The sequence below is a fragment of the Canis lupus genome, chromosome 22 (genome assembly GCF_003254725.2).
Source record: "Canis lupus dingo isolate Sandy chromosome 22, ASM325472v2, whole genome shotgun sequence".
In the NCBI taxonomy this organism is placed as follows: domain Eukaryota; kingdom Metazoa; phylum Chordata; class Mammalia; order Carnivora; family Canidae; genus Canis; species Canis lupus.
Window position 1 is genome coordinate 59,769,393 of NC_064264.1, and position 24,791 is coordinate 59,794,183.

A 24,791-nucleotide genomic window follows, 5' to 3' on the forward strand; every position below is an offset into this window, starting at 1 on the left:
GGGCCGGTCAGTGCAGCCCCGCTTACCTGCCGCGGTGCACGCCAGCAGCCCGCTCACGGCCAGGCCAGGGCAGTTCCGAGAGGAGGCCCCTTTCATGACCCTTCCTCTGGGAGAGCAGGTGTATAAGCCCCCAGCAGAGGCTGAGAGTAGCCTGTGATGGGGCGCAGTGCCAGAAGTGGACCTCCTGCTTCTGGGAGTCACATCTGCAGGGTGGCCCCACCAGGGGCCGTTGGAGTCCAGAGTCTGCAGCTTGGGAGGACTCCTGGCGGCAGGGATTCCACTGACGAGGACTTTGCGTGAGGGCTCGGAGCAGGGGAGCTGACGGCTACTCCACAGACCCCTCCAGCCGGCCACTGCCGTAAAGGGACCAGTTCAGCAGCAGCCTGGCGCTTCTGCCGCACAGACACTTGTGCTACGTTAACATTTGTGTGTTTATTATATCTGAAACTTGATGTTTATACACAGTATTTATAGCAGAATATAAAATATGATGTGATTCGTGTATAGTATAATTATATTATTATAAATGATGCCCAATTCATATATGTGATAGAGAATTGTAATTTTAGAACATATTTGTCCTTAAGTCATAAAATGGCAAATAATGGCCACACATTCAGTGGTACACATGCTGGCAATGAACTGATTCTCGTGATGGGGGCGGGGTGGCGCCCGCTGGCAGAGGGAGGTCAGGGAGAGCACCGGGCACGGCACTTCCGCATCGAGCCTGTCCTGTCTGTGCCCAGTGGAACGGGGTGGGGGTGGGGGTGGGGGTGCAGGGCCCTGAGTAGCGGGAACCGCAGCCTCGGGGCATGGTCCCAGCTTGTCCCTCTTCTCCCCCTGCCTAGCACTGCCATCTGGGTTCCGAGATGCCTCCTGTCTTCTCCTGCCCCGTGCCCGTGGTGAACCACACACTTCTCTGGGGAGATGGGTGCTTTTGTGCACTTCGGTTTGCCCCAGTCTCTCTGTGCTCTTATTTGCCACAGCAGGAAGGGAAAATGGGAGGGAGGTTGGGGCGGGGAGGGGGGGTACAAGGGACCCTGTTGCCCCCTCCTCACACAGCTGGCACCTCCTACACACTGTCCCCTTGGAAGGGGGTGGGTGGGAAGGCCAGTGGAAGAGCAGGGGAACTTCTGCCCCCTGCCTCCCTCCCCATTCCAGTCTCCAACAACCCATTGATCTCTTCGGTCTTCCTGCTGTTTCACCTTTTTCAGAACATCATATAATAGAATCTTGCACTGCTGTAGATGGACTTCTTTAACTTAGTAAAATGAATTAAAGATTGATCTATTTGTATCATGAACCAATAACCAATAAGTCTGTTTCTTTTTATGGTTACTATGAATATTTGAATACTGTGTGTGTGTGTGTGAGAGAGAGAGAGAGAGAGAGAAAGAGAGAGAGAGAGAGAGAGGGATCCAGTCCAAGCTCCTTCCACTCCCCACAGGATGGGTCAGTATATCCAGAGGCAGGATGTGGCCATAGGAAAGTGACTTTATTCTGAAAGCCAGGAAACCCAGGAGATGGCAGATGGTTGTCCTAAAGAACCATACTTCCTGGGCAAGATATTTGAGCTTTTTTTATGTTAACAAGAGGAGGAAGCATGTGGGGGTGGGGGTAGAGTCCAAAGGTGACTTCATAGCTGTAGATATCTGAGGAAGACCGAGTAACTTCTTAGTTGTCGGTCAGTTGATCTCCGGGACAGGTCATGCATGCTGTTCCTGCAAGTCTTTTTTTTTTTTTTTAATTTTTTTTTATTTATTTATGATAGTCACACAGAGAGAGAGAGAGAGGCAGAGACACAGGCAGAGGAAGAAGCAGGCTCCATGCACCGGGAGCCCGACGTGGGATTCGATCCCGGGTCTCCAGGATCGCGCCCCGGGCCAAAGGCAGGCGCCAAACCGCTGCGCCACCCAGGGATCCCTGTTCCTGCAAGTCTTAAACAGAGTCCTTTCTGTATATATCTCTGTATCTCCTCTGCTGAGGTGGGTCTCAGTTTTTGCAGTTTTTGCAAATCTTAGCTGTAAGCAAAGTCCTTGGGTGATTGACATGTCTATGTGTGAGGCAAAGCAGGGGTTTCCAAGCTATAGATCACAATGGCAAGGGATATAGAAGCAATATGGAGTCAGACACGCTAAGCTTTTCCCTGTTACGTGTCTTTGTGAATGTAAGTTTTAAATCCACTTAGGTAAATGACCCAGGAGTGAGACTGCTAGGTAATATGCTGCATATATATTTAACTTTGTAAGACACTACCAAACCATTTTAGAAAGTGACTGGACACATTTTGATCAGAAATGAATGATCATTTGTTTCTCTGCATCCTTGCCAGCATTCAATATTGTTAGTTTTAAGATTTTTATTCATTTGTTATTTTTATCATTCTAATTGGTGTACAATGATTGGTATCTCATTGTGGTTTGAGTTTTCATTTCCTTAGTGACTAATGATGTTGAGCATCTTTTCATGTGCTTCTCTGCCATCTTTGGTGAAGTATCTGGTCAGATCTTTTGTCTAGTTTTTATTGGGTTGTTTGTGTTTTTATTGTTGATTTTTAAATATTCTTTATATATTCTAGATAGAAGACCTGTATCAGATAGGGATTTACAAATATTTCTACCAGGTCTGTGGCTTGTATTTTCATTCTCTTAATAGTGTTTCTCATAGAAGGGAAGTTTCTGCTTTGAGAAAGTATAGTTTATCAACTTTGTATTTTCTAATGGATTGTGTTTTTGGTCTCATGTTTAAAAACATGTCACCAAACCCAGGGTCAAGCAGTCTTTCTTCAAGAAATGTTATGGTATTAACATTTTACATTTAGGCATATGATCTGCTTTAAGTTAAATTTCTGAATAAGATATGGGAAGCTTGGGTGGGTCCGTTGGCTAAATGTCTGCCTTAGGCTCCCCTCATGATCTCTGAATGCTGGGATCAAGCACATGTTGGGCTGTCTGCTTGGTGGGGAGTCTGCTTCTCTCTCTCTCTCTCTAATAAATAAATAAATAAACAAACAAATAAATAAAATCTTTAAAAAACTTTTTTTAGGTATGAAGGTATGAAGTGTGTCTCAAGGTTTATCCACATGCATAGGGATGTTCTATATTTCCAGCAACATTTTTTAAACTATTTTTTTCCATTGAGTCAATGTTGCCATATTGTCCAAGATGAGTTGACTATATTTTTGTGGATCTATCCTGAACTCCATCCTGGTCGGCTGGTTTATATATCTTCTTTTGATCCTATCATATTGCTACACTATGAATTTGGGTAGTATGAGGTGTTCTTTGTCAGAATTGTCCTGGCTATTCAAATTCCTTTGTCTTTCCATATACATTTTAGAATCAACTAGTCAATATCTATGAAATACCTTGTTGAGATTTCAATTGAGATTATTTTTAATTTATAGATCCTGTTGGAGAAAACTAACTAGCATCTTCACAGCGATGAGCCTTTTATTCCATGAGCACAGTATGTCATTCCATTTATATATACCTCCCTTGATTCCTTTCATTGGCACTTCGGTGTTCATAGTATATAGATCCTGCACGTATTTTGTTAGCGTTTTATGTAATTACTTCATTTGGGATGTTATTTTAAACAGTATTGTTTGCTTTTTTAAAATTTCAAATTCTAGTTCATTGCTCAAGAGCTCAGCTGAGCTGAGAGCTGTACTGCCAGATGTCAGGGCAGCTGATTAAGAAAACAAGCCACGTGGCAAAGACAATGTCAAGCCTTCCATCCTCTGCTGCAATAGTGTGAGCAGGAAGCCAAACCATGGAATACATTGGCTCTCTCATTCCATTTTTACCAGTGGAATGGCACCAGGTGGGGTCAGATGGACGAGTGAAGATACGGGGTGCTTTCACTGCTGAAAGACCCCCAAACAGAGGAGTCCTGTGGTTTTATGGACCTGGGGCCTGGGGTCAGCAGGGGAGGGCTGGGAGTGGAAAGCAATGACCACTCACTGAGTCAGAACAGAGAAAAGTGTTTTCAAGATTCCTCTGAGCCCCTCAAAAAGGAGGTGTTGGCAGAGGCAAGTGAGGAAGAGACCCCCAAATCAGGGTGCCTGGATTAGAATGCAGACATGCCTAGAAGCACAGCTGGCAAGGAGACCTAAGCCTGTGATGCATGGACTACATCCCACATCTGGTGTGTCGAACCTTTGTCATTTCCTGTGGTTGGCCTGAGAGGTCACAGAGAGGAAATGGCACTGGACTCCTCAGCGGGCATGTAGGTGTACAGGCCAGCTTTCATACCTCCTGTCATATCCTGGGAACTTCTTCAACTCACTTACAAGTTCTGGGAGCTTTTCTGAAGACTTTGGTGGTTTTGATTTTTTTTTTTTTCTACACAGACAATCATGTCATCTGCAAATAAAAACAATTTCATTTCATCCTTTCCAGTCTGTAGGTCTTTTATTTCTTTCTCTTGCCTGATTGTGTGGAACATCTAGCGTGGTGTTAACTAGGAAAAGTGAGCATGGCCATATTTGTTCCAAACTCGAGGGATTAGAATTCAGTGGCTTGACCAAGCCCACAAAGTTAGCGGGAGGGCCGCAGAAGATGCATGTTGTTTATCAGATTAAGGAAGCTTACTTCTGTGGCTACTTTCCTGAGAATTTAGATCATGAGTGGATGTTGAATCTTGCTTAAAGCTTTTTCTGCCTCTCGAGATAATCACATGGTGTTTATTTTGTGGTCTATTTATATGGGGAGTTATATAGATGGACTGTCAAATGTTGAACCGGCCTTCAGTTTCTGGAGTGAACCCTAACTAGTTGTGTTGTGTTAACCTTGTCATATGTCACTGGGTTCCGTTTACTAATTTTTCTACTTTTTCCAACTGTGCTTATTTCTGTTTTCTTCCTTTTATGTATTCTCTTGTGTTGATTGGACATTTTTTTGTGAGTCTGTTCAGCAATCACTCCGGAGCTTAAAATATACATATGTGCATGCATTTGAGGGTTTAGTCCATCCTTAAATAATTTTATACCCATTTCAGTGGAGTATAAGATGCCTACAGTGATGTATTACCAGTCCTCCCTCACTTCCTGTGTGCTGTTCACATAACCTCTTCTTGTATGTATATTATAAACATGCAACACATTGCTAGCATTTTTTTTCTTTAAACCAGGTTTCAACTAACATTTTCATTAATGACCAGGTATTAAATATTGTGTTATAGGCCCTGTGGCATCTACACAGATACTCAGGAGAGAGCAGGTGTAGCTGATGTGTGAACGAGCAGGTGTGGCTGTTTTCTGGAGAAGCTTCATTTGTATAAGCAGATGGTGGGTAAGATGTGACCAACAGTTGGCAAATTGAATTTAAATAAAATATTTTTTTAAAAAGATATCACTAACAGGGTGTCATGTGTCCACCCCTGCTTTAGACAGCTACCTTTCTGAGGAAATAAAAAATGAACTTACGATTATGGTATTATAATACCATAATAAAATGTGAATCGGATTCATGTTTTAGTCTCAGACATTCCTTCTGACAGAAGAATTTCCTTTAGCAATTTTTTTCTTATAGAATTTGTCTACTGACATCACATTCCCAATTTCTATTTTTTCTAAGAAAATCTTTATTTATCCTTCACTTTTGAAATACATTTTCTCTGGAATTCAGAGTCAACAGTTTTTCTTCTTCTACAATTTGGAGGTGTGACTCATTGCCTCATGGTTTCCTTGGCTTCTGGGTCTGTGTATTTGTGTCTTTTCTCTCTGCCCACCTTCAGGATTTTCTTTTTGTTGTTTTAGCAGTTTGATGTGATGTCCTAAGTGGGTTGTTTTGTTTTTTTATCCTACTTGGTATTCTTCTGAGCAGATTGGATCTGTGGTTTGGTGTCTGTCATTAATTTTTGAGAATTCTTGAGCTATGTTACTTCTGATATTTCTTCTGCAAATTCTGTCTTGTTCTCCTTTGGCATTGCAATTATGTGTGTTCTGAGTGCTTGTCATGGTCCCACAGCTCTTGGATATTCTGCTCTGAGTTTTTCTTTCTTCCCTACACTTACACTCTTTGTATTTCAACTTGGGGAATTTATGTTGGCCTACCTTCAAGTTCACTGACTTTTTATGCCTGTGTCAGATCTGCTGATAAGGCTTTCAGGGATATTTTTCATCTCTATTACAGTGGGTTTTTTAATTTCTAGCATTTCCATGAGGTTTTTTTCTTAAATTCTCCATCTCTCTGCTGGAATTCCCATCTGACCTTTCATGTGACCCACTTTTTCTGTTAAAGCCTTTAACATACTAATTTTAGTTATTTTAAATTCCTTGGCAGATAATTCTAACAACTGTCTCATATCTGAGGCTGGTTCCTAAGATTGTTCTCTCTTGGGAATGTATTGATGTTCCTCACTTTTTTTTTTTTAATGCTTTGTAATGTTTTCTTGGAAGCTGCATATGTTGGTATAGGTCAACAGAGAGTAAGAGGAATAGTATTCCTGCCTGGGCATGGGCGTGCCTTTCTTTCTACTGAACCTGCAGTGTGAGGTTTGCATCTGCCTCATTGGGACTTATCATTGCCATAACTACCCCTGCATGCCAGCAGGCTTCAGATCCCTATAGAGATCCCTTGGGGTGGGGAGGAGTGGGAAGAGCAAGGCTTCTTGAGCAATGTCTCCTTGATTTTGGTTTTCAGTCTTCCCTCAAGAGTGCCTCTGGGAGGGTGTCTTGCAGGCTCTTGCCCCTCCCTGTCCCTCTCCCAGCAGGACTCTCTCAGGATTCTGCTGCCTTTTGTTAGCACAGCTTCTTAGCCTGGTGGTGATGGTGGGTGGGGGGTGTGGTTTCTGTCCTTCTGGTTGAGGCTCATTTCCAGGCCTGCACTGTTCCCCTGGGTCTTGGGGGGTGGGTGGCCCTCTCAACTCCCTGCCTCTCCTCTGCAGCATTGTGGACTCAGAGCTGACATTTAAGACCTTGGAGTAGGCTGTGTTTTGTGTTTTGTTTTGTATTACCGCCTCTCCCCCCTTGATCCCCTGCTTCCTGCTGTGGTGATGGTCGCCAGTGTGCCAGACAGAAGACCATGATTTTGTTCTATGGTGGAGATAGAGGGGAAGGCCCAGGCAGGGTCTCTTGACCTTGCTTCCCACTGGCTGCTGTTTTCTTCCCTAGTTATTCAGCAAAAGAACTATGTCTTGGGCTCTTTCTAACTCTTCCCGTGAGCATTTGGTAGGGTTGGCAGAGAAAGAACCTGCAACATCATGCAGACTCTCTGAATTTCTGCAGCCCTAGGGGCTCACACTGGGCTTCCACCAGCCCATCAGCTATTTTAGCCAACCCTTCTTACTAGTTGTGTTTTGTTGTCTCTATTTTAGGTGGCCCAGCATTTGCATCTCCCTATCAGCTTGTGTCATAAACATGGAGCCCATTGTTTGCTCTGTGACCTCAGTTCTCTGAAAAGTTCAGGCAAAGTTGTGGATTTGAAGTTAGCCTGACTCTTTCTCTCAGTATGGATGGGAGCAGCATTCCTTCCAAGGTTACACATACTGGGGCAGAAGCAGAAAGTCTCTAGGTCCCAAGGTGGGCCCAACTCAAATGAAGGGGGTGGGGGTGTCTGCATCCAGGTTGTCCCCAGCCTGGGCAGCATGCCGGTCTCACCCAGAGTTTGGGGTTCAGCCTTCACGGCTGCGTGGAGCTCCTCAAGCAGTTCCAAGTACAGTCCAGACTGCAGCCAGGCGTCTGATCCTTCAGGAGCCTGTCACTTGCAAGGTAGCCCACTGTTTCTGCCCTGGTGATGGCGTCTTTCTCCCTAAGAGCCCATTCTGAACTGACAGTGGCTATTTTTTCAAAGCTATTCAGTAAAATAAAAACACCAACAGCCTCTTTATTACTTTTCTAAGTGATGCGCCTCAAAAATGACTCCAAAATGAGAAACAGTTTTGAGTTCTCTCTTTGGCTGCTTGCCAAAGGGACTGCTAATTTGTACCCGGTATTACTGTGTTTTCTGGAGACAGAAGTAAAACCAGTCTCACATAGTCTTCTCAATTTGGTGACAAAATGCATATATATGTATATGTATGTTTTCTAATTTCCCAATCCAGATACTCATTAGAGTTATTTTCCTTTCCATGAAGTTGCTATTTGGCATTGAGCTCTGTCATTATCAAAAAAGCATTGTGTTTGGCATTTGATGTCCTTATTCCCGTTTTAAGAGCCAACTGCTTTAATTTTATTATTGCCCCCCAGGCATAGGCAGGTTTACTGGAACAGCTTCAACTAGCTCTTATCTCTGAAAGAAATGGATTCCATGAAACATAGTCATATTTCAGACAATACCACACCCATATCTATTCACTTTTTCTCTTTCAACTGACACTTTGTTTTAGGTGGTTGGGATATTCTAAAGGCCAAGTAGCCGTTGTTTCTGGGCTTCTCTTGTTTTACTCTTCTGTACACATCTGACCAGGAAAAAGGCCATCTTGCATGTCCTTTAGACTATCTTCATAGTCTTCCATACTCTGATGGCATACGTGATACCTCATATATGTTCTAGAACAGTGCTTCTCAAACTTGTATGTGTATCTGATTAGCTGGGAGTCTCTTAGATTGCAGAAAGAATAGGAGGTTGTGAGTGGCCAGGGTCCTGTATCTTTTATTAGCTCCCTGATGGCACTGGTGCTGCCAGTCCCTGGACTACATTTTGAACATCAAGGTGCTAAAGGAGCAAAAGAAAATGTATAAAACCACATTTTACCAGTTCCTAGAATTTTTATCCTCTTAATCTTCAAAAAAATTGGCCCAGCCCAGTTTTAAAGGTTCAAATTAGTATATTATAATATTCTTCCCTGACCTTACCTTAGAGATATCTCTGCAGTGCCATAGGAGGCCAGCCCCCAGGTCTAGACAGGCCTAGTATAGACACTCAGTGTTTATCACTGGAAGAATCAAGGAATCTCTGGGATGGAAAAAGAATGAAATGCGTTGAAGTGGTAGACAGGATGTCACCCCTCAGCATTAACCCCCCACTTTTTCCTTAGTTACTTTTGTAGCAAAAGACCATCACTCTGGGTTGCCAACCTCTCTACACAGCAGAGTAGGCATGCCCAGTGAGGCCCCCGTGTTACATGAGATGCAGGAAGATACCTGGCACTCACCCTTCCTTCTCCTTCCTTCCATTTTTCTCCTGACCCATCCAAACTACAAAGTCCAGACTTGCCCACAGGAATCAGGACAATACCTGAGACCTTGCTGGAATGGTCCTGCATTCGTCCAAGGCCACGTACTGCTGCCTACAGATCCCTCAAAGGGTGGGTACATCGGCAGAGTAGGCTGGCTACCTTGTATGCTCTCGGCTCAGACTCTCATTTCTGGGCCCTACCTTGGGGGCTATCTTAGTGCATCCCTTCAGGAGAACCAGACAGCACTCCTGGACACTTCTGGATCTCATGCTAAATTTAATGGCCATTCACACACTAACAGTGATGCCCAACAAGACCCTTGTTCTGTTTCCCTGTGGCTGTCATGATAATCCCTAGAATCAAGAAAACCACATCGTGTGCTTCATTAACTCTTTTCACCTCCAAGTATGGTAGTTCTGGATATTCACAAAAATGAAAACAAAATGGATTATACTATTCTAATCTATTTGATAGAGCAGTCCAGAGAAAACTGACCTGTATGATTTTCCTTAATTGTTCTTCAAAGCAATTTGTCATTTACTTGGTTTTATAACAGTGAGCATAAAGTCATCATCTGAAAATACCGTGGCCCTCCAAGTCAGTACCCTGAAAAGAACACTCTGTGCACAGTGCAGTTCAATGACTCTCATGTTTATTCAGCGAGCACTCACTGAGCACTCAGGAAAGCGGAGGCAGAAGCCCAGGAGGAGGACGTTCTGGGCGATTCCGATACGACCCCTTCTTCTGGGAACTTGGGATCAAATGGACACCACAGATATTGTACCATGTGCCCAAAGAGCTGTGACCAGGGTCTGAGTGAAGTGGTTTAGGACCCAAGGAAGGGGGGGAGCAAATGGACTGGGGAAAGTTTGGAAGTTTAGAAAAAGGCCAAGGCAGTTCAGGCATCTCTTCCCTTTTCTGAGAGAAGGCGGTCCTTTTTAGGAATGGGCATTAGATTTTATTACTTTGGGGAACAGGCAAAGACTGCCACATCTTGAGATGATGAGGTTCTGTTCTTGTACCTGCACGCTGTGAGCCACCAGCAAGCATCTTCGTGCTGACCTGCTTGTGCACCAGGGGGATGCCCGCACAGCCACGGCCTCTCATGCCTTCACTGTCCTGTAATTCTGCCCAGTGTATTTTCTTTATGGCTGTCCTGTCTATGTCCACAATGTGGTTGGCCTGCAGTTCCTTTTACTGTGATATTTTTATCAGATGTCTCTGCAGGATAATGGCTGATTACTGGTGTAGTTGAGAAGCTGTCCATCCACATACACAGGATCTGAAAATCTCCTTTTGCTCCCATGGAACACTCGGGCCATTTGGCTTTTGTGACTAGCAGTGCCAATTTACTACTTATTTCTTGGCCTGTGTACGTTTCTAGCATCTGCATCCCCCATGCACACGTGTGGAGGGCTTATCTGGCCTTGATGGGGTGGCCTGGGTGGACAGGAATTCTGCTGCCATTTTGTGATTGCTTCATTATCATCATCATCTGAGTTACCTATTGCAGAACGTGGGTCACATACTGAACATGCACTGCTTTAAGTAATGTGACATTCTCCTGGAACCAGATGATTTTAAATGCTAAGAAAGAATCTGATAATGACAGAACAGGCAGACTGGACTTAGTGAAATCAATCCCACAGTAACTTTTTCTGTGTCTGTTCAGAAGTGCTCACTCTTAGAGATGTGGTAGGAGACATGATCCCTGGAGGTGCCGATTTGGGAAGAGGTCACCTGCTAGCAGCTGCCCTGGCTCTTTTCCTCCACTGCCCGCATTATTCAAACTTTACATAGACATGGTGCCTCATAATTTAGTTTGCCAGCAATAATCTCTATGGGCTGCCCCATCGATAGTTAGCCAGTTACTGCGATCTATCCTGTCACAGAGGACAGCATTCGGTTAGGAGAGATGAGATGGTTCAGTGAAAGCACATTTGTGGAGCACCTGCAGAGCACCTGCTCTTGGAGAAGTCCTGTGGTTAGCAGCAGTGAGCACACATTCAGGAACAGCCAAGAAAGGCCACCATGTGCCCAGACACCATCGCAACTTTGCCACTCCTGTGGGTGGCCCCCTCAGGGGCCCTACTGGGTGCAAGATGAAGTGAGGCCTGTGTTCTGGTTCACAAAGCAATTTTTTTTGGGGGGGGGGGTGGTGGTATGTGCCTAGGCAGTGAGTGCTTTCCAGCACTCTCCTGGGTGGCTTCCAGACCTTAACTATCGCAGCTTAAGGGCCCACTCAGGGGACCTCCTCAGGGAGACTCAGCCACATCCTGTTCTTAGAATATCATTATTCACAGATTACAAAAGAAAAAACAGATATTTTGGCCTTCATCAAAACTAAAAGCTTTGTGCATCAATGGATGTACTTTCACAGAGTGAAAAGGCAAGCCACAATTTTCAGGTTGTTTAGCTTAGATTTCGTTCTAAGATATTCTGCAGGGCTGTCCCAAACACAGATCATTGCTTTGGTTATGGGAAATACAGAAAGCTATCTCAGGTTGGGAGGGCTGTTAGAAGGTCACCATCTTTCCTGTCTGCAGATATCGTATCTTTTAAATTACCCTAGGTAGGCAGCAGTCTGTGCTTATGAAAAAGATCTCTTCATATCCCACTTCAGATGTAAGCATTTCACTGGCACGCACACATTCCCTACAGGTAACCTCCAACACTATGTTTGAAGAGCATATGCAGAGCCTGCACTGTGATGATGCCCTGGCCTGACCCGCTGGGCCGCCAGTGGGGAGCTGTAAGTGGGACCACACAGGTTTCCTCTGGCTTCCTGGGCCAGAAGAGGGGGTGGCACAGGCAGCGTGCCCTCACTCCCACCCCATTGACAAGGGCCTCCCAGGAACCCCCTTCCAAGCAAAGGTCTGGAGAGAAGGTAGAGACCACAGAGTGCTTCCCTGCTGTCCCCTCCCCAGGCATGCGACCCATCCCTTCCTCACCTCTCCCAGGCCTTGTTTTCTGACCAGCCAGCAGTCTGTTGAGCCCTCCTGAGTGGGTTCTGAACATTTTCTGCCTGCCCCTCTTGCTGTGTTCCTTGTAAGTGACCAGTTGTGTCCTAGAAAGTCTTCATGGATTTTCAAAGCAAGGGAAGACATGCCCATGTTACGTGGTTATAAAAATGGAATTATACTGTTTTCTTCCCACTGCCCCAGGACACTTTTAGAACTTAGCAAATTGATCGATTTCATAATTCTACTCCAGAAGTCCCCTGATCTTCAGGGGAACCCACCTGTCGCTCTTATAGCGCCATCAGTTTCAGTTGGGAAACATCTTCTGCGGAGATGTGTAGCAAACACAAGTCTTTGTGATAGACCTTAGGGGAATGGCAGTTTGTCACTCCCAGGGTGAATATTTGTCTACGCTGTTCTATTATCTAGTCACTGGTCAAAACTGTTCCTTAGCTGGATGCAGACGATTGTTTGGGGTAATGCCACAGTCCATCATGTCAGTTAGTGGCTCATTGCTCTGTGGAATACTCCCTCCTTCGATCCATCGATCAGCTGGTTTGGTGGGTTCCAGCGGGCATACTGTTTGAGGCAGAGAGTGAAGGCACTATCCTATAGTTGAGGAAAATTCAGGCTTACAAGACTATTCCCCACATAAGCCAGCCTCAAATCCATATCTTGGGACGCCAGATACCTCACATAATTACAGAGCCAAGATAAGCAAAATCTCCAGTCTAAAATATGGGTCCAGGAGACTCTGGCATCTTACAGAGTGAGGGGAGGCCCAGACCACCGGGGAAGAAGAAGCTAGTGCTCCGTCCGTGGGACTTGGTAATGTGGTGCTTCACTTCTCCATTATCTGGCCTGGCCAATCTGCTGGCTCTGACTACAGGGGGAAAGTCTGAGAGGTGGGTATTGATGTGAAGATGAAGTTAAATGCCATTATAATATGCAGCCTATAGTCGAACTGTTTAATCTGCCATTGTTGTCCGTCACATTGCTTGGTGATGGAAAGCAATTGCATTACCAATCTATAAAGCCAGAGCTGCTCCCTGGGTGATAATTGACCAGATTGATATTTCTATTCATGGGTTTTTAAAAAGAAGGTAAAAGTGGGTTGTGTCCAAGTATAGCATTTGATTGTGTTAATAAATGTGATAATCAGGTTTTGGATGTACAACCGGATGCCTCCCATGAGTAGTAGGGTCGCCCAACCTGCTGGGTGCCTGTAACCATATAGAGCCACAAGCCATTGTCCCTAAATTGCTGCATTTGTTGTACAGGATTGTTTCATCTGTGCCCACTGGAATTATTTGTTCTAAAGTAAAGTTTTAAATGAAGAGTCGTGTAAGCAAACAATATTGTGTTTCCTTTACCCCTTCCTTACTTTCTTAAGACAGTGTTCATTAAGACCAAGGGGCTTAGTTGGTAGTGTCCCACTCCTCATCTCATGTCTTGATCTCAGGGTTGTGACTTCAAGCTCTGAGTTGGACGTGGAGCTTATTTAAAGAAGAAGAAGAAGAAGAAGAAGAAGAAGAAGAAGAAGAAGAAGAAGAAGAAGAAGAAGGAGGAGGAGGAGGAGGAGGAGGAGGAGGAGGAGGAGGAGGAGGAGAAGAAGAAGGAAGAAGAAGAAGAAGAAGAAGAAGAAAAGAAGAAGAAGAAGAAGAAGAAGAAGAAGAAAGAAAGAAAGAAGAAAGAAAGAAAGAAAGAAAGAAAGAAAGAAAGAAAGAAAGAAAGAAAGAGCCAGTGTTCAGAATTTGAACACAATGAGGCAGGAATCCCTCAAATCACAGAGTACAGCCTCTCCAGACTGGGCTCCAAAGGTCTACCCGTGCCAGCCTATCCAGTTCTCAGTGGGGCAGCCATGGAGACTGGCCCTGCTGGGGCAAGGCCCTGCTGTGCTGCTCCGACCAGCTCCAGGGTCACTCACTCAGCTCGTGGCACCTTGACCTTTTCACATGGGTTCAGACACGTTGAGAGACTGGGGACCAGCCTCAGGGGGAAGACGCCAGGTTCAGAAGCAGGGAGGCACAGGTTGAGATCCGCCTTGCTGCTTCTAGAAGTTAGCTCCCTGCCAAGCCGCCCGGTCTGTCCTCGTCACGTCTCCTCATGCCTCCATCTGTGGAAAGCAGCTGTTGTTTCTACTGTGTGGATTTGCTGTGAGAGCTCAGGACACTTCCTGACTGCCAGGTCTCTCTGCAGACAACCATACGATACTAAGAGCAGTTATTCGCATTTAGTGTTTATTGCAACCTTCTTCCTTAGGTTTTGAATGTCTCTTTTTTTAAGATTTATTTATTTGAGAGAGAGAGCACATATACGGGGTGTCTGGTGGGGGGAAGGATTGAGAATCCCAAGCAGACTCCCTGCTGAGCGTGGAACCCGGCATGGAGCTTGATCTCAGGACCATGAGATCATGACCTGAGCTGAAATAAAGAGTGGAACACTCAACCAATCTAACCACCCAGGCACCCCAGGTTTTGAATCTTGGAAGTCCAATTATCAAAGTAGAATATAGCAAAAAAAAAAAAAAAAAAGGAGTTATATGGGAAGAGCTGGGTCATGTGTTTGCCATTGACCTGGTGGGGTGGTGAAGTGGCCCTGCATGTGTAGGCATCACTGTTGTCAAAGACCGGCCTTGAGCGCCTGGGAGGCAGCTCCGTGTGGGGAATGGTTTGCCTATTGGCAGGTGTTGTACCCTTGTCATAGGACGGTGGTTGCTCAGAGACTTTGTTAGGAAACGCAGGCATATCTGGAGATGCCCCCTACAGCCCAGTGACACCTTTGGTGCAATCAATGGCACAGGATTCCTCCTTTTATAATAAAAAGTTCACCTTCCTGGGAGTCTGTGGGCCACCCCGCAACTGGTGTTGGCTTCCCAGGGAGGGTGCCGCCTGGCTTTTCGGGACGCTGAGGGGATGGACCGATCAGCAGCGGTGATTACCGCCCCGGACGTTCACTCTGCTCTCTTTCGTGGCCTGAGAGCTGCAGTAACGCCCACCTGACCTCAGGGCTGGCTTGAAATGCTGTGGTAACAGCTCCTTCTGATCTGTTTTCAGAATCATCTAAGAGAGCAGATGGTAAATAAGTAGGGAAAGACTTTGAAGCCGCCAGCTCGAGGCATTTCCCGTTATGCAGGGAGCACAGAGCACAGGCCTTTTCGGCAATTGATCTTCTGGCTCTATTTCTATGACTCCCATCACCATGGTATCTCAGATCCTGGCAGGCACACAGCTAAAAACAGAACCTGGGGGTGGGGGGAGTGTGCCCTTCCTGACTTCAGATCATCTGGAGTTCTGTTCTTCGGGGAACAAACTCGAAGCAGAAAACTGGCCGCTCCTTCCCCCGGGTGCCCTGAGAAGGCACCGACCTTCAGAGCTTGGGGTGGAGGCCACCGTCTGCAGTCCGTGTCTCAGCCTCCAAAGGGAGGGTGCAAGCCCATGTCATCCAGGGCCTGCCAGGGGTTGGGTTCTTGCTCGTCCACATGCATCAGGCGGCCTGTGCCGGACCAAGGGTATGAGCCCTGTCCTCTGGGAGACAGAGGGCTTCTCTGAATGCAGAGTCATGGGAAACTAGTGCTCTGGCAGCAGGTGCATAGGCAGAGCCTCCACAGAAATGTCTTGGGGTACTGGGGGGCTCCTGCAGGCATGAGTCAGGCCAAGACTTGGACCAAGTGAAGTGGTCAGGACTTCTGAGGGGAGGTGGAAGGGACCCGGACACATGTTGGGCAGCGGTCAAGGCCCTTCCTCTCAGCAAACGCTTAGGGTCTGAGGGCCGAGTGTAGGTGCCCACCATGCAGGCGGTGGGGTGCGGACGCCAGGCCAGGCAGTTTGCAGCCAGGCACGCTTTCCTCTGAGGGGTCGCCAACTAAACGTTTGCTGGCGTTTTTTTACGTCTGAGAGTTCTCTGTCACATGAGGATATCTTCAGCACTACACGACGTCTTCCGGGGTGTGTGCACTCACTTAAATTCACTGTTCTCTGGTGCGCTAAGGCCCCTCTCCAGGTGAGACAGTGTCTCAGAGCTCCTTAGCGTGAACACGCGGGCATTCCTAGCTGCTCCCTGAGTGCACTCTGAGTGTCTGTGTGTTCCTCACCTTGGGCCATGTGACTGCAGGGGCACAGGTGTCTGTGATGAGGCTCCTCTGGGGCAAACCTAGTGCTGGTGGAGGAACACGATGTCCTTGTCGAGTGGAGAAAGGTCAGGGGGGTGGAGGACTCCCCAGGGCCCAGGCTCTCCAGGGCTCTGCTCTGCCCTGCCTCTCTGTCTGGCCTGGGATGTGGCTAACCCAGACACTTCCATCGTGAACTTCGGGCCTCCAGACTGTGAGACAGGAAACTGCCATTTTTTTTTTTAAATTTTTATTTATTTATGATAGTCACAGAGAGAGAGAGAGGCGCAGAGACACAGGCAGAGGGAGAAGCAGGCTCCATGCACCGGGAGCCCGACGTGGGACTCGATCCCGGGTCTCCAGGATCGTGCCCTGGGCCAAAGGCAGGCGCCAAACCGCTGCACCACCCAGGGATCCCAAACTGCCATTGTTTAAGCCAGGCCCACATGCGCAATGTTTTTAGGGCGGGAAGCTAATATACCATTAAATTCAGTGGCACAAACCAGATTGGCACTGAGCCCGTTGGCTCCTGGGTCACTTGGAAGAGCATCTCATGGATTCTTCACAAATATGCCTCAGAAACGTATGAGGATATGTTGTTGCCGTCTCCGGGAGGAAGAGCCATGTCTAAGTGGGACGCCTTCCGGGTCTGAGCAGGGTCTAGCACGTGGGACAGGGTATCTGGGACTGTGCGTGGAGATCCAGGGAGCTGTGCCCGAGGAAAGCACAAGGCAGACCCAGGAAGCTTCCCATACATAATGATCAAGCTGGTTGTCTTTATTTCTTCTTTAAATTTCTGATCTTTCATCACCGTAGATATATCCCGTAGGATGGCTTTTCAACAAATTTGGCTATTTTCCTGCCTTTTATTCTGGCTATGTTCAAGTGCTCAGCTATGATCACTTTCAGTTCCATTGCTTGGAAAACCCTGATAATTAGATCTAAATCATAAAATATGCTAATGAATGCAGATAGTAGCAGGATAAAAATTTCAAAGGCAACTTAATGTATTCTTCCCCTCGGCAGAAACAAAACAGAGCTGTTTGGATAATAGGCTATCTGCTGTTGTAAGATCCAGGGAGGTCACAGAAAAGGAGCCCAAGAACCACCAGGGGCTGTGCCTAAGAACCTAGGGCCGGATTACTGTTATAGTTAACAAGCAATTATCCTTCAGTTCTTAAAAATGCTTTCCGAATGTGTCCCATGCCATGTGCAGGTGCCATTCTGTGCTGCTAAATCTTTCATTACTGCACGTTTGTGGGGTGTCTGTTCTCTGGAGAACACCTTTCAGATGTTTTGGGGTGTCTTAGAGTCTCCAGCACGGCCCTACTCTCGGGGCAGTCGACAATGGACACAAAAATGCTGCTGTCAGTTTACATGGGACCCCTGCCCACCTGGGCTGGCGGGGAGTGTGGGCAGAGGGGAGGGCAGGTGACCCACAGAGCAGATCATCTTCACCCAGAGGAGTGGACATCAGCCCCTCTGGGTGGCCTCAGCAGCTGCACTGAGGCCCTGCCTGGTGATCAGGCAGGAGGAGGTGCACGTTTGGAGGTTTCTGGATGGTGGCGTTAGGAAGAAGAGGGGATGTGTTCACCACTGCTTGTGCAGCACTGAGAAGGGCCTAGAACCTTTGTGAGGAGACAGGTGGGTAGGTGTTGCTGACGGAAGCCAGGGTCACTTGTGCTCTGTGATATCTGAGGACAACGTGGCACTGCATGAGAACGAGCTCGTAAAGGTGGTGGCAAGGATGAAGCCAGTATCAGGAGGGACTGGGAGTGGACACACTCCAATGCCCTTGGCCTGCCGCCAGTGCGGGTGGGCAGACGCCTGGCCAGCTTGTGCAGGGTGCTGGTGGGAGCTGGCCCTTCTGTGTTCCAGTTTGCTGTCCTCAGGAGGCCACTGGGTCCCAAGGGAAGTGGGGAGATGGGTCAGCCGTGCAGCCCTGCAGCCGGCCCGTCCTTTCACAAAGATATAAATAGGGCCAGTCTAACACTTCTAAACAGAGAAAGATATTCATGAAATTTAAGCCAGAGACTCAAGCAGCTCACACATGCAGGAGGTCTGCCCTGACCACACTGTAAAATCTCATCGCCCCTACCCCAGCCGCCTTCAGTTTCCCTGCCTGTGACATTCTCTAGCAGATGTGTGTTCTTTATCCAACAGAGAATACAAAATATAGAGAATGTACTCTTATTCCAGCTTCTTCCCCATCCCTGCCTGTTAAAGCATAGGTCCACGACGCATGGATGCTTTGCTTTGCATTGAGGGGCCCGGGTGCTCAGAGAGGGCCTGCCATGTAGTACAAGCCCAGAGCGTGCTGTTGAGTGAATGGCTGGAGACAGAGGTTGTGTTGTGTTGCAGATGGACCGTGCATTACGTGGGACACTGGGACAGAGATGCAGAGGCCTGTGGGAGAGCTGAAGAGAGGTTTGGCTCTGATCCTGTCAAATTGGAATTCAGGATCAAAGGAACAAACACTGCTTGTCTTGTTTCCTATTTATTGGGTAAACATTTCCCAATACATAGCTCTGTTTCTGGAGAAGCTAAGCACATTGCTAAGAACCGTCAGCTGGCTACTAGGATCACTGACACATCGACATCTAAATCAGCCAATGATAGCTTAGAGCAGTGAATCAGCCCTGGACAGTCTCCCTTCCAGAGCCCTTTTGTTGGCTTATGTTCAGATTGTCTATTGCTTGTCTAACCAGAAGGGAAGAGTTCAGGCAGTCACTTGCACTAATAGATGAGCAGGGACTTTATTTAGTCTTTTCTTGCTTTCGATAAAAAATTGGTAATATCATTTTGATGTGCTAATGTTCCCACTTCATACGTTTTCTTTTCTTCCTTTAATGAAAACAGTCTGATTTCACTATGCCATGTACTTTGTAGACATGTGATAACCATCACATGACTGTATGCTTCCAGAGGGCAAGCAGACTGGCTCACCCACTCCTCGGGATGCCTGATGTGCCAGGAGCACCAGGGTGAGTGAACAAGCAAGCCACAGGGGTGTCAGATATGTTCTGGAATCCACAACAATTGCTCCTGTGGTCTGTACAGTTCACTTCTTCCCTTCAGTTTGTTATATTTCTTTCCGTTCCGCCTCCTGATCAATTCATAGTCCACAAAACCACTTTTTATCATGCTGTAAAATGGAAAAAGATTTCTTTTCAAGCATCACTGCGATTGTTTTGAAATGCCATTCTGTCTCTCTGTTAAGATTTAATTATCTGTTGCAAATAGCATCTGTGAATTAATGTTGCCCAACTCATTTTGGAATAGAAATGATCAAATATTTGGTAGCCAGAAAGCCAAGTGGGGATAGATACACCAAACACAAAGCTTTCTGCTATGGCTCACATTAAACAAAACAACATACAGAAATCACAGAGGAAGAAAGGAGACACACCAGCTGAGATACACAGTGATTGTTGCTCTGGGGGACCTCACTAGCTCCATATGTTTTTCATCAGCACTGCCTCATGGGAGACATATATGCATGAACACACATGCACACACATGCTTACACACACATGTGCACATGCTCACACACATGCACAATGCTTATACACACATGCTCACACATGCACACATGCTTGCATACACATACATGCACATGTGCTCACAAATGCACAATGCTCACATACACATACATGCATATGTGCTCAAATGCTCATGTACATGCACATGCTCACCTACATGCACTTATGCGCAATGCTCACACATATCCACATGCTCACATACATGAACACATGCACACATGCTAACATATACACACATGCTCACACATGCACATGTGCTCACACACCCACATGCAAACACACATGCTCACATACAGGGACACATGCTCACATACACAAACATGCACACATGCACATATGCTCACATGCTCACACACATGCACTTGCATGCACTCGTACACATAAACTCACACATGCTCACATATGCAAACACATGCACACATGCTTACATACATGCTCACACACACGTGCACACACACGTGCACACAGTCTGGCCTAGGGAACTTGCGCAGGCACCTGAAAACCAACTTTAAATGTCACTTCCCGCTGCAGCGGCCATCTCTCGAGATTTACTCCCACACAGTCAGCTTTTCCAAACCCAACCGTGCTCATCTCCATTTTGAGGAAATATTTGAATTCTCCCCAGCTGTTCAGCACCTCTCCTTTGAAGTGATATTGATGAGCACCCGGGCTGTGCTGCCTGGCCTGGAAGTTTCTCAGCTCACGCGAAGTGTGAGTGTCTCCAGCAGCGCGGCGGGTGGAGCACGCTGCCTGCACCGGCCTCCTGGATCCGACGCTGCCTGTGAGTGAGTGCTGCCTCATTAGGGGTAATGCCTCTTCTGTCATGGGTATTCTACTGGAGGTGCTCCATCTCCAAATATGTTTTTTTCCCATATCCACATGTCAATCAGCCGCTTGTCTAACGCTAGAAAATGATAGTCGGGAGAATTGAAATTGCTAACAGTTTTAACACCAAAATTTAACTATTCAAGGTTCAGAATGACGGCAGAATAAATAGTGGCTTTCGGAATTGGGCCGCATTGCCAAGGCAAGTCTCCAAATTATTCTAATCTAATCTCCTCCAAAGCTGCAGAAAACACTCAAAGTCTGTTTATCCTGAGTGAGTTGAAACCCAAGGTTTCCTGCCGCAGGCCATGTTGGCCTCGCAAACTTAATCCTCAGTTTTAATTTTTCTGAGCTCATGTTTGCTAGCACGTTGAACGCTTCCATTTTCCCTGGCTTGTTCTCCTGGATTGCTGGGCGGTCTGCACGTGTGGGAACAAGATGCAGGGGAAGGCAGGCAGGATCCCAGGCAGGAGTCGTTCACGGGCTATGGCATTAGGCCGACCTCACCATTCTTTTCAATGTTTGGTGGCTCCAGACAGCAGGGACGGCCATCTCAATCTGGTCCTTAGATGGTTGAGAGAAAGCAGGGGTCAGACGCTTGGCTTTGCATCTTGGGACATAGTGGGGCCATTGTTGTCAGATGAAATAGGCTGGGAGAGGGTAAGAGTGGGCTGGTGCTTTGAAGGGAGACCTAGCTGCGAGTCCAGTGGGAAGGTGGCACCCCAGCTCCAAAGCATGTCCACAAAGGCCCAGGCAGGACACAGGGTCTGTGAGGCCAGCGTTCCAACAGGTGGGGAGGGGTACCGGGTAACAGTTCAGGGACGGGATGGGCTGCAGCACCGGGCTGGCCAGGTTGCAGTACTCTGGGGAGCTGCTGGACCCCACAGATGGGGCAAGCAGAGACTTGGGGTCACCGGTCCCAGGATGAAGTGCAGGGAGGCTCGAGAAACCAAGGCCAGTAGGACCTGGAGCCAGAGCCACTGGTAATGCAGTTAGGATGCCAGTCCTAGGCCCTCAACCCTGCTCAGGCTGGCCTGGCTCCTGGGTGCCATGGGGCTGGACACCTTAAAGGGGAGTCAGGGAACCCAGTTTTGAGAGGAGGAGAGGGGGTGGCACTGAGATCCAGATGGAGCCCTGGAGAGGTGAGCGCCCTGCTTTTGTGTGCGGGGGCAGGAGAGGAGGGGGCCGGTGTGGATGAGTGAGCTCCTTAGAGCAAGGCTGAGAGAGCACACTGTGCAGGCTCCCAGGGGTCCACAGACTGAGGGAGAGGAGAGATGGCCATGTGAGTTTTGTGGGAGGGGGTGGCAGCAACAGGTTACCTCGTCAGCTTCGGGCAGGAGCCACCAGGGACTTCAGAAGCACGACCAACTGAGGGTCAATTGGAAGGAGGAGACAGAGGCAAGCCAGGTGTGTGGAGGTGGCAGCAGAGCCAGGTCCCATTGTGTCAGACAGAAGACAGAGGCCAGATGTGCCCCATGTCTGATCCTTCTGGAGTTTGGTCTTTTCCATCCGACGAACCAGTGCAAGAGTCAGCTCTCATCTCCCCAGCCTTAGACTTCTGGATGGGAACCCAGGTGTGTGGGGCTGGGGGGAGGGCCTGGGTTCCATATTCACCGGGTTCTCCAGGCTGCAGATCCTCCCCAGTGCCGGGACCACCTGCTGTAGTGGAATTGGGTCCTCGTTGTGCACAACCTGTTAGCTCGGTTTGCTCCCTCCAGTGCAGAAGACCGAAATGCCAGGAAGCCTCCAGCACCCTCAGCTCTGCCCTTGCCCATTTCATGGCCTCTCCCAGGTCCGTCAAGGTGGAGGAGGCTATGGGGAGGGCTCCGTCGGCTTCGCCCCTTGAATGCTGCCAGAAGCACAGGACTGGATCTTTGGGCAAAGTATTATTTTGTAAGAAGTTTCTTTCTGGAAAGCCGCCAGCCTCCCTCCTCAATGGATTGATTGCACTAGGGAGGTGGTTGCAGTGAATTTTCACTCTTTCATATGCAAGTCTTAAAAGAAGGAGGTGAAGTAGGTGAGTAGAAGAAAGGAAGAGGAGGGAGGAGGAAAACGCAGTAAGAGCTCGAAGGTGCCAGAGCTGACAGGTGCCAAGTGATCAGCAGCAGAAACAGAGCCACCTCCCAGATGTGGTGGTAAACCCACCGCAGGTCATGTCCTGCCTTTGAGAGAGGGCAGGTTCCCCAGTGGCATGTCACTGGTGACAGTGCTTCATGGATTATATGTATCATTTGTCCCTTTGCTGGGTGGTCAACACAGACAGATTTTGTGTTATGCTCTGACTTTCTGGGTCAGAAAGTGTCAGAGAATCAAGGAGGGTGGCCAGGCCCCGCGCCTTTCTGAAGGAGCCCTTCCAGGGCCTGGGAGTAGGACAGTGATGAGGGTGGCCCCACCAGCTGGGGCTCAGAAGGGCGTGGAAGGCCGTGTGTCAGGGACAGTCCCCCGCCTGGCCTTCAAGAGCTTACCTCCTACCCCCGCGCCTCCTTCGGTGTGCACTCAGGTCTATGTGTCCTGCTTACCTCTCGTGGGAGCACTGTCCTCAGGGGCCTGGAGCCTCCCCACCTCGAAGAGACAGGCGTGGACACAGGTCACTCCACCAAAGACAAATCGGACAAAAATGGTGGCCACATCTCCCTGACATTCGCAGCTGATAAGTATCAATATCTGGAAAAGGGCGTGATTTGTGTACAAATGAAACACAGATCAAAGATTCATCACATCCCTAATGAGCTGCTCGCTCATTCTTCTCTTTTCCTCAGAAACAGGCTCCCCTGCCTGACCCTGACCTTCTGCAATAATTAAGCTCTTTGTGAGGGTCTGTGGCCCAGACACCCTCTGATTTCCCTCCTTCATTTCCAGGACACACCTTCTCAGGACAGAGCCGTTTGAGCTAAACATACGGACTCCCGTGTGGTCTCATCTGCCACACACGTGGAGATGCTGCCAATCTCCTCAACTGTGTTTTTGGTTCCCAACCCCAAGCCCCTGAGTCTTGTGTCTTTGAACCACCAATAGCAGTTCCGGTGCCAGGCTCTGACCACTGATTGCCACTCTGAGCCTTGCTCGCAGCCCCCGTGGGCCCCGTCATTATTCTGGCCAAATGCCCTTTCACAGTTTTTAGCCCTAATCTCGTTATCTGTCATTTTTCTGTCCCTAATGCATTCACCACTTGTCCTTCGCGGAGCCATCCCCGGCAAGTGACACTGCCTTCCCACCCCCGTGTTGGAGGCCTGGCTAGGGAATCTCATTAGCAGACATTCTTGCCGTGCCGCACATCTTTCTCTGGGGACTGAACTGGCCCCATCCTGCCCTTCTGTCACCCCCAGCAGCAGTAGCGCATTTCTAGAGTCTGCTTTTCTTTCTGGTTGGACAATCTGACTTCCCCGCATCATCCACATCAGGCACCAGCAAGCCGCTTCTGGCAAAGGGATTTAGGATGCCTCTGGTGGGCCTCCTCACTATAACCTCTTTATTCTTTCATTTCTTTGTAAAAACCAACAAAAAACACGTATTAGCAATATTCTGCATAATAAAGCACTCAAAAAGACTGTCTTGGAGCTCATTTCCACTGTCCACTACTTCTTACCAGTGGGTGAAGAAGTTCTGTTTCCTTAAGAAGACTATTAGCTACAGCTAGAGATTGTAGTGAGGAGATACTGCAGGACTCAGCTCCAGTGTGTTGCTGTGATGTGCTTTGTGTGTGTGTTCAGAGTACACTATCTTATCTCATTTCTATCTGCTAGGAAATAAATAAATAAATAAATAAATAAATAAATAAATAAATAAATAAATCCCATGATCCTTATCTTTCTCATAAAGCCCTTAATATAACATTTATTTCCTAATTAATTCTGAAAGCGGCACGTTTCGGCTTCCCTGGTCTTTCCCTGCAGGATCTGGGGATGGATGTTACCTGAGCCCCACTTAACCATCAGTTGCCCAACACTCATTTCCTCATCACCCACGTTGACATGGCTCTGATTTCGTACTGCTGCTGCTCCTCCTTTGGGACATATGTGCATTGCCATCATCTGCTCCAGCCCCTTTTGTAAATGATGAGAGAAAATATTAATTGATTTTTTTAGGAATTAATTATGATTGCCATGTTTTGGAATCCCTAATGTCTCTTGGTGACCTCTGGCTCTGTAAAGATCGCATTGAGTCACATAATCTCTCTTAATATTTCATGGAGCCTTCCTGTCATTTCTGAGCATGACTTCCTCACCTACTTTT

General features: G+C 47.5%; 1 long non-coding RNA gene across 1 annotated transcript in view; it reads left to right on the plus strand.

The window, feature by feature from the left end:
• The window catches only part of LOC112655915 (uncharacterized), a 592,361-nt gene that overhangs the window by 284,924 nt on the left and 282,646 nt on the right, over positions 1–24,791 (plus strand). Inside the window, exon 3 of the long non-coding RNA XR_007405030.1 lies at positions 3,407–3,468. This is a non-coding gene — a long non-coding RNA (uncharacterized LOC112655915). The remainder of the gene's footprint in view (positions 1–3,406; positions 3,469–24,791) is intronic.